The 11,767-nt window shown below is 46.7% G+C and overlaps 1 pseudogene; it reads left to right on the top strand.

Moving 5' to 3' along the window:
• The first annotated feature begins 6,297 nt into the window (after positions 1–6,297).
• Positions 6,298–7,987, top strand: LOC124687584 (annotated as a pseudogene).
• Positions 7,988–11,767: the final 3,780 nt, after the last annotated feature.

Raw genomic sequence — 11,767 nt, 5'->3', positions numbered from 1 at the left:
GGGGAGGAGGGGGAGAACGACCGCCGGAGCACCGGAACCCCACAAAATCTTGCATGTGGACCTATGATATGTGTGAAAGTGTGGTTCAAGGTGTAATGGTTCAAAAGTAGATCCCCTAAACCCTAAACCCTAAACTGGGGAGGCTTCGAGCCCTAAACCCCTCTAAACCCCTAAACCACGACACCGGAGCTGCAAAACCATGCATCATAAACCCTAACCCTAACCCTAAACCCTAAACCTATACCTAACTATAAATACTTACCTTTAACCTAAACCCTAGCCCTACCCCCTAAACCCTAGCCCTAAACCTACACCTAACCCTAACCAGTAGATCAGGCACACCCTCGATCGTGTGATAATGGCTCTAGCTGCAGGTATATGTGCCAAAGGGTCCTTTCAGCCGGTTAAAGCCGTTAACTGCCAGTTAACGGCGTCTGCCACGTGTGAGTTTGCATGACGTCAGCAGTCAACGGGCTCCCGAAAACACATCTGCAATGGTCCGATTTTCCGTGGCGGAAGGGCGCCCGAACGCGACGGACCGACAAAAACGTGGTAGGACTTTGCCTGACGTAGTTTGGACCACAGAACCCATATCGTCGGGTTAGGCCCATAGCCGACGAAAAATGGCCCTTAGCGGACGATTTTGGGACGTTGTGTATTTGAACTTTTCTTGTAGTGTAAGTACTAACAGTTTTAGTGAGAGGGTTCTAAGCTCTAGGTTCATTTGAATAAATCTAGTTTTATTTCACAAGCATTTAGTAAACAAAGACTTGGAGGAGGAGGAGGAGAACGGCCGCCGGAGTACCGGAACCCCACCAAATCTTGCATGTGGACATATGATATGTGTGAAAGTGTGGTGCAAGGTGTAATGGTGCAAAAGTAGCTCCCCTAAACCCTAAACCCTAGCCCTAACCCTACACCTAACCCTAACCAATAGATCATGCACACCCTCGATCGTGTGATAATGGCTCTAGCTGCGGGTATATGTGCCAAAGGGTCCCAATCTTGGTTCTCCATGTGTATATGTCCTAAAAGAACTAAAATAATTAAAAATTACATTGGTCCACCCTCGCGCGGAGAAATCTAGGGGGGTAGACCCGCTGGGGCACACATTCCGCTGTTTTGGGGGGAGGAGGGGGAGAACGACCGCCGGAGCACCGGAACCCCACCAAATCTTGTATGTGGACCTATGCTATGTGTGAAAGTGTGGTGCAAGGTGTAATGGTGCAAAAGTAGCTCCCCTAAACCCTAGCCCTAACCCTACACCTAACCCTAACCAGTAGATCAGGCACACCCTCGATCGTGTGATAATGGCTGTAGCTGCGGGTATATATATGCCAAAGGGTACCAATCTTGGTTCTCCATGTGTATATGTCCTAAACAAAACCTAAAAGAATGAAAAATTACATTGGTGCACCCTCGCGCGGAGAAATCTAGGGGGGTAGACCCGCCGGGGCACACGTTCCGCTGTTTTGGGGGGAGGAGGGGGAGAACGACCGTCGGAGCACCGGAACCCCACCAAGTCTTGCATGTGGACCTATGATATGTGTGAAAGTGTGGTTCAAGGTGTAATGGTGCAAAAGTAGATCCCCTAAGCCCTAAACCCTAAACTAGGGAGGCTTCGAGCCCTAAACCCCTCTAAACCCCTAAACCACGACACCGAAGCTGCAAAACCTTGCATCATAAACCCTAACCCTAACCCTAAACCCTAAACCTATACCTAACCATAAATACTTACCTTTAACCTAAACCCTAGCCCTAAACCTACAACTAACCCTAACCAGTAGATCAGGCACACCCTCGATCGTTTGATAATGGCTTTAGCTGCGGGTATATGTGCCAAAAGGTCCCAATCTTGGTTCGCCATGTGTATATGTCCTAAAGAAATCTAAAAGAATGAAAAAGTACATTGGTGCACCCTCGCGCGGAGAAATCTAGGGGGGTAGTCCCGCCGGGGCACACATTCCGCTGTTTTGGGGGGAGGAGGGGGAGAACGGCCGCCGGAGCACCGGAACCCCACCAAATCTTGCATGTGGCCATATGATATGTGTGAAAGTGTGGTGCAAGGTGTAATGGTGCAAAAGTAGCTCCCGTAAACCCTAAACTCTAGCCCTAACCCTACACCTAACCCTAACTAGTAGATCAGACACACCCTCGATCGTGTGATAATGGCTCTAGCTGCGGGTATATGTGCCAAAGGGTCCCAATATTTGTTCTCCATGTGTATATGTCCTAACCAAACCTAAAAGAATGAAAAATTACATTGGTGCACCCTCGCGCGGAGAAATCTAGGGGGGTAGACCTGCCGGGGAACATTCCGCTGTTTTGGGGGGAGGAGGGGGAGAACGGCCGTCGGAGCACCGGAACCCCACCAAATATTGCATGTGGACATATTATATGTGTGAAAGTGTGGTGCAAGGTGTAATTGTGCAAAAGTAGCTCCCCTAAACCCTAAACCCTAGCCCTAACCCTACACCTAACCCTAACCAGTAGATCAGGCACACCCTCGATCGTGTGATAATGGCTCTAGCTGCGGTTATATGTGCCAAAGGGTCCCAATCTTGGTTCTCCATGTGTATATGTCCTAAACAAACCTAAAAGAATGAAAAAGTACATTGGTCCACCCTCGCGCGGAGAAATCTAGGGGGGTAGACCCGCCGGGGCACACATTCCGCCATTTTGGGGGAGAAGGGGGAGAACGACCGCCGGAGCACCGGAACCCCACCAAATCTTGCATGTGTACCTATGCTATGTGTTAAAGTGTGGTACAAGGTGTAATGGTGCAAAATTAGTTCCCCTAAAACCTAAACACTAGCCCTAACCCTACACCTAACCCTAACCAGTAGATCAGACACACCCTCGATCGTGTGATAATGGCTCTAGTTGCGGGTATATATGTGCCAAAGGGTCCCAATCTTGGTTCTCCATGTGTATATGTCCTAAACAAACCTAAAAGAATGAAAAATTACAGTGGTGCACCCTCGCGCGGACAAATCTAGGGGGGTAGACCCGCCGGGGCACACATTCCGCTGTTTGGGGGGGGGGAGGGGGAGAACGACCGCCGGAGCAACGGAACCCCAACAAATCTTGCATGTGGACCTATGATATGTGTGAAAGTGTGGTGCAAGGTGCAATAGTGCAAAAGTATCTCCCCCGGTGTGACCTTCCTCACATTAATTGCTCCGAAACCCTCATATATGTGGGGGATGAACATGAAGAGAGTAATTTTGTATTGCGCATTGTCTTAAGTAACACTAATAAATAGTCATGAAAAAGTAAAACTAATAAAAAATAAATATAAGTATTAGATGAAATGAAATAGAAAGAAAAACAAATAAAATGAATCATGGCGCACGGCAAAGAAGGAGTCACACGGCAAAGGAGTCTTTGCCGTGCACTTTGCCTTTCCTCACGGCAAAGGGAGGCCCACGACAACGTCCCAATCCTTTGCCGAGCACCTTTTCTTTGCCGTGCGGCGTTTATTGGCTTTGCCGTCCTGGCTTCTTTGCCGTGCGCTTTAGAGGGACTTTGCCGTGCGACGGGACGTTGCCGTGCGGCACTGATGAGTTTGCTGTGCTCTGCAACTTTGCCGTGCGCCACCCTGAAACTTTGCCGTGCTCATTGTCTTTGCCGTGAGTTCCTCTTGCGGCGCACGACAAAGATGTCTTTGCCATGCGGCGCCTCACGACAATGTTTGGCCGCACGGCAACGGCCGTTTTTCCCGTAGCGTTGTCTACTCCAAAAAAGATGCCCTAGTAGGAAGAACATCGCAACACGGCTCTATCGTTTGATCCCGGTGTCCAGGTCTAGGGTTTTCAGGATCGATGCCTTCAGCAAGGTAGTGACAAACATGCGTCCAGAAGTCGGGGCTGGTTTTCACCGTGCATGGCCAACTCGCTGCAAACCGGCCACCCTCCTCCATCATAGGAGGCCGGCACCATCACCATGCCCGAACCAGATCCCGAGCACCCTCAGAAGTAGCCTACGAGAGATTACACTCGTCACCTCCACAGAAGCAACGGGAGAGACAACAGGTCTGCCGCCGCTTGCCCAAGCCAAAAGCCCAAACAGCCCTAGATCGGGTTCGGTGTCCATGCCACCAGCCTAGTTGCCATCGCCCCCACCAGCCGATGTAGACCTAGCCCGGTTGTCGCCACCCTGCCTCACTGCTTCTTGGAGAGGAGGACCCGTCTCCGCCGCACCTCCCTCGGTTGGCGCCACAGGAAAACTACCACCGCGCCACATGGTCTTTGCCCGGTGACACCGCAGGCGGTGGCGACGGCAGGCGAGTCATGGTGAGGGGCGAGGGGCAGAGAGGAGGGATGCGGTGGGCGTCCCTGCGCGGTGCGACTTCACCGCGCGAGCGTGAGGGAGGGAGGCCGCGCGAGGGCGAGGGACGGAGACTGGCTTTGATCGAGATGGCCTACGTAACAAGCACTTGCATTTCTGCTTTGAATAATTTTTCAGGAAATGCTAAAAATACTTGTGGTGTTTTAGATAAAATGAAAGCAAATATATCTTATATATCTTCATTCAATAACCTGGCGACAAGTATTTAGGATATGAGGGAGTAATACTCACAAATTTAGCTAAAATATAAGCTAAACTATATATGGAGTTAAACCTTCTTGGGGTGAGTAAGCTAAAGTGTAAAAGATCACTTTAGGCAAAGTTTTTTTTTTCATACTAGTAAATGTGGAGATATACAGGTGATTTTAATTTAGGATTTTATTTTTTATTTTAAAATATGGCTTAATAGGGTTAATGTTTTAGCTTTTAGGTGCATATGTTTCCTTTTATTTTGAAATGTATTTTTGATATATTTTTAAAAATACTAAAAAATTCAAACAAAATTTTTACATCTACAGCTTCAAAGTCCTTGTATGAAAAATATATTTGTCGTCTAGGCTGTGTAAAAAATATAATTTTTATGCTAAAATAAGGCTTTTTGTGAGACATGTTTTGTTTTTACGTCGATCGCAATTTTTTTTATGAAACTGTACAAACACATATAGGTTATTGAGATGTGAATTTTTTAGAATTTTTTAAAAATTTAAAAATAATTTTAGACGGAGAGAAGATATACACTCAGGAACCAAATTGAATCGGAGCTTAAAATGTTTTTTAAATAAAAAGAGTATGTCAATATGTTAGTTCCGGAAAATGCATAAAAGTGCCACGAAGTGTAAATAAAATATATAAAAATTGGTGTAAAACAAGCATGGAGCATAAAAATTATAGATACGTTTGCAATGTATCAGCATCCCCAAGCTTAACTCCTGCTCGCATTCGAGTAGGTAAATGATAACAAAAATAATTTTTTAGGTGATATGAAGCCAACAATCCACCCTCATCCATATATAGCAGCAGAGCAGATCCAAGGGACCTTGCACTTCCAGCCGTGAGGCCCCTCCCCGCTCTCTCCGGCGACTGCGGGCGTTAAGATTGGGTGGCGATATGCCTCATAGCGCACCAAGATATGCAATTGAGTCAGAATACCACCCTCAATCCTTTGTCTCGGGTAAATGACCATACTGTTGGCTTTAATATTTTATTACAAAAGATCTCTTTCATCATTTGGTATCAAGCCAATTATCGTTTAGTATATTCTCCCTCCACTTTTTACGTACACTTAGATCGTTAGAGGTGAAAGAATTAAAGAAGAAAGTTGTGGATGATACCTTTCCAATACAAAAATCCTTAGTCTGTCGTGAAATACACCTTCCGATTTATATTACTACTTGTATTAGTATAGATGTACCCAGAACTAAAATATGTATAGATACATCTATATTAATGATAATTAATATGAATCAGCGGGAGTACTTAGACCTCTAGGCGGAGGGATTACGTTCCTGGCTTCCTGCAGTTTTAACCCAAACTTGCTGAATATGGTTTGCCGACGACTTCCCCCTTCTCCAGTTCGATGCCAATAACAAGATCTAGAACATGCAGCAGACATATGCTCAAGCGGTCAAGCCGTCAGGACACAAGCTTGTCTAGTAGGTACACCGTTCGTTAACGCACCTCATTCTTCATCAGTCCTGTGGCTGCTCCGCCATAAACTCCCGTCCTTATCAGTGAAGAGCTTGTCGCTCGTCGGGCCACTTTCCAAGTACCGGTGCGCTTGCTTGCTGCTCACTAGCTCTTTCCTCTTGTCTCTGGACAGTTAGCTAGGATTTAATGCTCGACGCAGGGGGCCATAGTCCTTGCGCTGAACAGAATTGTGGGCATTTCCTAATTTCATTTCCACTTGGAGATTCGTTCTCTCGGGTGCTTGCTGCTCTAGCTAAGAATATGGCGATGGTAAGGAGATGCCTTTGCAGATCCGAGGAAGACCTCAAAGGTAACGATCAGTTAAACTGTCTTTTGTTCCCCGTGTTTGGCGTGACCAGCTCTAGATAAATTTCACTATGGTTTAGATAATCAGCAAGGTATTAGATTCTGATATACATCTGATAATGGTAGCTTGATGATGGCTAAGGTGTTAGGCTCTGTCAAAATTTTCAGCATCCTCGAGAAAGAGGAGGTAACTAGTTAGAGCTGGCTTTGTATCTAAAGCTGACTTGATTCTCTTTCGCTCAACAGAAGTGCTAAGGACAACAAATATCCAGCTTTTCTCCTACAAAGAGAAAAAAAGAGCAACGAACAACTTCGACCGCATTAATAAGCTAGGCAGAGGTGACTTCGGAACCGTGTACAAGGTACTTTTACCTCCTTTTCTAGAATATGAATCTTTCATCTTCGAGGGAAGAATGCAACGAGAGAGACGAGTTTAGCTAAGTCAAGCTTTTCTGCTCCGTGACGCATGCAGGGAACCTTTGGAGATGGCACTGCTTTTGCTGCAAAGGTTCTGTCTTCTGAATCCGAACAGGGGATCAGGGAGTTCCTGACCGAGATAGAGAGCATCGTTGAAGCCAAGCATGCCAACCTCGTCAGGCTTCTGGGCTGCTGTGTCCAGAAGCAAAGCAGGATCCTGATCTACGAATACGCCGAGAACAACAGCCTCGATCATGCACTGAAAGGTATTAAGTTCTACTAATCCATATCTGTATACTAGAGTACCGCACATGCCGATCGGACTCCACTTATTTATGCCTATACATTGTAGCTTTAGGTTCAGGCTGTTCAGCGGGTGGAGCAACGGATCTCACATGGACCGTAAGATCGGCGATCTGCGTAGGCACGGCCAAGGGGCTGAGCTACCTCCATGAAGAGCACGAGCCAAACATCGTGCACAGAGACATCAAGGAGAGCAACGTCCTGCTCGACGGAAGCTACAGCCCCAAGATCGGAGACTTCGGCCTGGCTAAGCTGTTCCCGGACAACGTCACTCATGTCAGCACGCGCGTGGTCGGGACGACGTATGTAAGCCGTTGTTTCGAACAAAAGCATCGACGAGCAATGTCTGTGTACGGAGTACATTACTTGCATGAACCGTTGCTTACTTGCCCTCTGCACTCCTGCAGTGGATACCTGGCGCCGGAGTACGTCGTGCACGGGCAGCTGACCAAGAAGGCCGACGTGTACAGCTTCGGGGTCCTGGTGCTCGAGATCATCAGCGGACGGAGGGTCTCGCAGTCGATTCGCTCAGACACCTTCCTCGTGCGACAGGTCCGTCCGGTCAATTTTCCGTTGCGATCAACCTGGTACCGGCGTGCTTCTGCTCACGTGCCGCCATTGTTGCCGTTTCTTGCAGGCATGGCTGTTCTATGAACAGGGAAGGCCGCTGGACATCGTGGACGCGAGTATCAAGGACTATCCGGAGGCGGAGGCGCTCCGGTTCGTCAAGGTCGGCCTGGCGTGCACGCAGGCGGCGCCGAGCGGCCGGCCGACGATGCGGCAGGTGGTCAAGATGCTGACGCGCCCCGCCGCGTTCCTTGAGCTGGAGATGCGCCCCGCCGCGGGCTGGCCCGTGGCAACGAGTAGCGCTAGCAGTATCACAAATTCCGCCTCCATCACTTGCACCGAAATTGTCCCTAGGTAGATACACGGGACACGTGGGGAGTATGTATTGTAGCTTTAGTTTCAGGCTGTTCAGCGGGTGGAGCAACAAATTTCGCAGATGGCTAAATACTTCTTTTGGGGGGATTTGGATGATTAACATAACTACCATTTAGCAAATTGGAACTTGTGCTAGGAAAAAAGAATTTGGGAGGCTGGGTTCCCAACCGCAATTGCAACAGAAAAAAAAGAGCCTGAGTTGTAACCGAATTCCCTCCGTGGCAACCGATCGCTCGAGCGCGCGATTCTTGTCGGCGCGGAGCGCTCGCGCGGCAGCGCGAAGGCAATTCCCTTTTCGCCGCGTCACGCGTGTCACGCTTATTTTCTATTTTTGGTAACCGTTCGACTTTCCCTTTTCGGCCCGTCGTTTTCGAATTATTTCGAATCGATTTGGTGTTCCCCTCCTTCCGCCCGTTATCCTCTCTCCCCTGTTCTCGTCCCATTCAGCCCTGACGGAGAGGGCGACGGCGACGGCGACGGCGGAGTCGACGCTCCGATTCCTCGTGGCTAGTGCGCGACCTAGATTTCTCCCCGCCCTCGGCTCACTAGCAAGGTTCGGCCGATTTCGGCGCTGCAAGGTTAGTATTCCAACCGGATCTAGTGGGGAGATCTCGGGTCTCGCCGGCCGGTTTGTTTGTCCGGCGAGGGTTTGTTTTCCACCGTGGATTTTTTTTTTCGATGGGTTTTGTGTTCGTCTCGGCGATGGATTGTTCCGGCGAGGGTTTGTCTTTTTGGGTGGATTTTTGTTCTCCGCCTAGGTTCCTGATCCGTCTCTCGGTTCACAAACCTCTGTTATCTGGGTCTCGCCGGCCGGTATTATTTTGTGCGGCGAGGGATTGTTCCACCTTGGATTTTTTTTCTGATGGGATTTTTGTTTTTGTCCGGCGAGGGATTTGTTCCGGCTAGGGTTTGTTTTTTGGTTTGTATTTTGTTCTTCGTCTAGGTTCCTGCTTCGTACCTCGTTTTTCACAAATCTCTGTTATGGGATCGGCTGTAAATTGCGTTTTCACTATTTCATTGTTCATTGTAGTTATGATTTTTGGCCTGTTGCACTGCTTTTTGTCCACAATTTCTATGGTAATTGTAGCAGGAGAAAGCAGAGATCATGGGACTTGTTTTCTAGGGGTTCACAAATCCCCTGTTATGGGGTTTGTTTTATCAACCCACTTATTCAGTTTTCATCAACAAGTATCTTAACGTTTAACCAATAGATACATTCTGAAGTTACCCACCTCTTTTTTCTTCTTTTGTGTTTAGGGAATGATGAACTCATTTTTTGTACACCTGCATATGTTTTTTGTTTTGATGCTGATTTCTTCCTTTTTACAGTGGTGATTCTTGGTTGGGCTTGATATAACAACCTAGGCATTTGTTATTTTTGATTACACTAAGAGTTTTTCTCATTATCATGGCATCTGTTTTTGTATTGCAGCGTTGTTGTTTCCATGGCGGGCAGCAAGAAACAAGGTGGTGATCATCTAGGTGTTCGCAAAATGCCCAATGCTAGTGAGCGTGCTAGGAATCGGGCCTCCCCTTTTCCCGTTGTCGGGTTATATGAACATCTAAGTTCTGATCGAAGAAATCGATTGGGGATATGGATCTTGGTTCAATGCTTGACATCAAGTGCCATGTTCTTCACAATCCATTGATAAGCTGGCTCGCTCCTTTGTATGATAGTCATTCTCGAGAGTTTGTCATTCAAGGGCGTGGTAGAATTCCTCTCAATGCTGATTCCATTTACCGCACACTCGGTCTTCCGCGGGGGATATTCCTGTTGTGTATGCAATGGATTCTGTCATAGAGGCTCGTCTAGGTCCTTTGTTATTTCCTCGGCCATAGCAAAGCACGCCGAAGATTACCGGTGTGTTCACACTGCTGTCACAGATGACTCAGTCTGATGACATTTTCAAGCAAGTTTGGATGATGTATCTTGTTTGTACTTTGCTTGCACCAACAACGTCTAACAAAGTCAGCAACAGATGTTATCCTATACTGGTATATGTGTTATCCTATAGTTTTTTAAAAAATCATTCAATTTTTTTTATCAATATATGTGAACAATCATTTTTTACGCGGTGTTTACATTCTTTTTCTGTAGGACAACATTAGCAATGTCAGGAACATGAACCTTTGTCAGTTTGTGTGCGACAGATTGCATGATGAGCTTTGTACTCGGGAAGCCTTCCGGAGGCTGCCTGTTCCATATTCGATTATCGTATGTTGACTCTTTGGATATTAGCTCTCTTAATCTTGACCTTCCGGATGGTAGATTTGTTGCTAATATATGGTCAAAGAAAGATGTTGATACTGTGCTTGATGCTGACTTGAAGAGGGATGGATCTGGTTATGGGAATCTCGAGGTTAGTTAATCTGTTTGTGTTTCTCATGTTATGACATGAACTTTTGTTGTCGATTTTTGTGCAAGCTGATGCATTTTTTGTTTTTGTTTTGTCACTATATATCAGCTTGAAGCCACACCTTGCTATAAATTTCAACTTGTTTGGAGGTGCAACTAGCTTTGAAAGATGGGTTGAAACCAATACTGCACCTAACTGCCCGAAAAATGTATGATACAGTGATAAGTTTTTAATTTTAGCTTTTTGTTTTTCAATTTTGTATGGTATCATTACATTTTTTTAGTGTATCTCTTTTTTTAAATGATATTTTTCCATTTTTTGTGTGCTGTTTTTTGATGTAGCGTAAAGACAAGGTTGCTAGATTAATGGGTGAGTTTGCTTCTGGTCTCACTGGTATAATGAGTAAGCTTGTGCAAGGTTTGACTGAAGTTGATGATGATGAAGTTGTGGATACTGCAAATTTTGATAAGACATTACGCTCTCAAATCGTTGCCTCTCGTTCATCGCATGATGGAGGTGCTGCAAACACAACCTCTCCTATTGCGCAATCAACTTATGATCGTCCCGCTAAGATTGTAGGGAAATCACCAATACGCCGTCCGAAGAATGTGCCTTGCAACCAAAGTGCCGATGCTACGAGATGTTGGGGGGATGTGCCTTGCAAGCAGATTGGTGATGTTACGGATGTCGGAGGGGATGCCCTTTGCAACCAGAGTGCTGATGCTACGGATGTCGGAGGGGCTATTACCGCCGATCCATTGAATGTTGTTGATTCCGTTTCATCACCTGTCTTTGAGCAAACTAATGTTCCGGCTGAGGCCCGTGTTGTTGAGCAAACTCGTGTAACTAGTGTCTGCTGCAAAAGCAGCTTCTGGTGCCAAAGCGCCATGTCAAACTGATAAGGTACCTGTTGTCAACTTCAGTGACAATATGTCTGACGGCGAGAGTTACCATTCTGGCAATGACAGTGATTATGTTGACGAAGCCGTTGCTGATCGCTTTGTTATTCAAAGCAGACGTCATGTGGATGGAGGTGAGCATGGTGATACTGTGTTGTCGGAATGTGCAGCAGTGCCAAGCCAGACAACTCTTTCTGGTGTTGCGACAGTTGTTCCCGGTGTTTCTCCTGAACTGGTTTCCAGCAGTTGTACCCATGGATATTGATTGTGCTCGCTGCGGAACCATCCGATGCTCGATGCTCTAGTACGTTTTATGGAAACTGATATCACCGTTGCATCGGCAGATAATAGGATTGTGTTTCGGTGGTCTTGAAAATCTTGCGTAAACCGCTGCTATGCATATTGATGGTGTTGTTGATAAGCGAGATTTAGATATTGGGAAGCAAGTTTTATCTGAAACAAATGAAGCTGATCTTCTTCGTGCCAAAGATGCCAGTGCTGATGGTG

The sequence above is a fragment of the Lolium rigidum genome, chromosome 2, assembly GCF_022539505.1.
Source record: "Lolium rigidum isolate FL_2022 chromosome 2, APGP_CSIRO_Lrig_0.1, whole genome shotgun sequence".
In the NCBI taxonomy this organism is placed as follows: domain Eukaryota; kingdom Viridiplantae; phylum Streptophyta; class Magnoliopsida; order Poales; family Poaceae; genus Lolium; species Lolium rigidum.
This window is presented reverse-complemented; position numbering and strand designations above follow the sequence as displayed.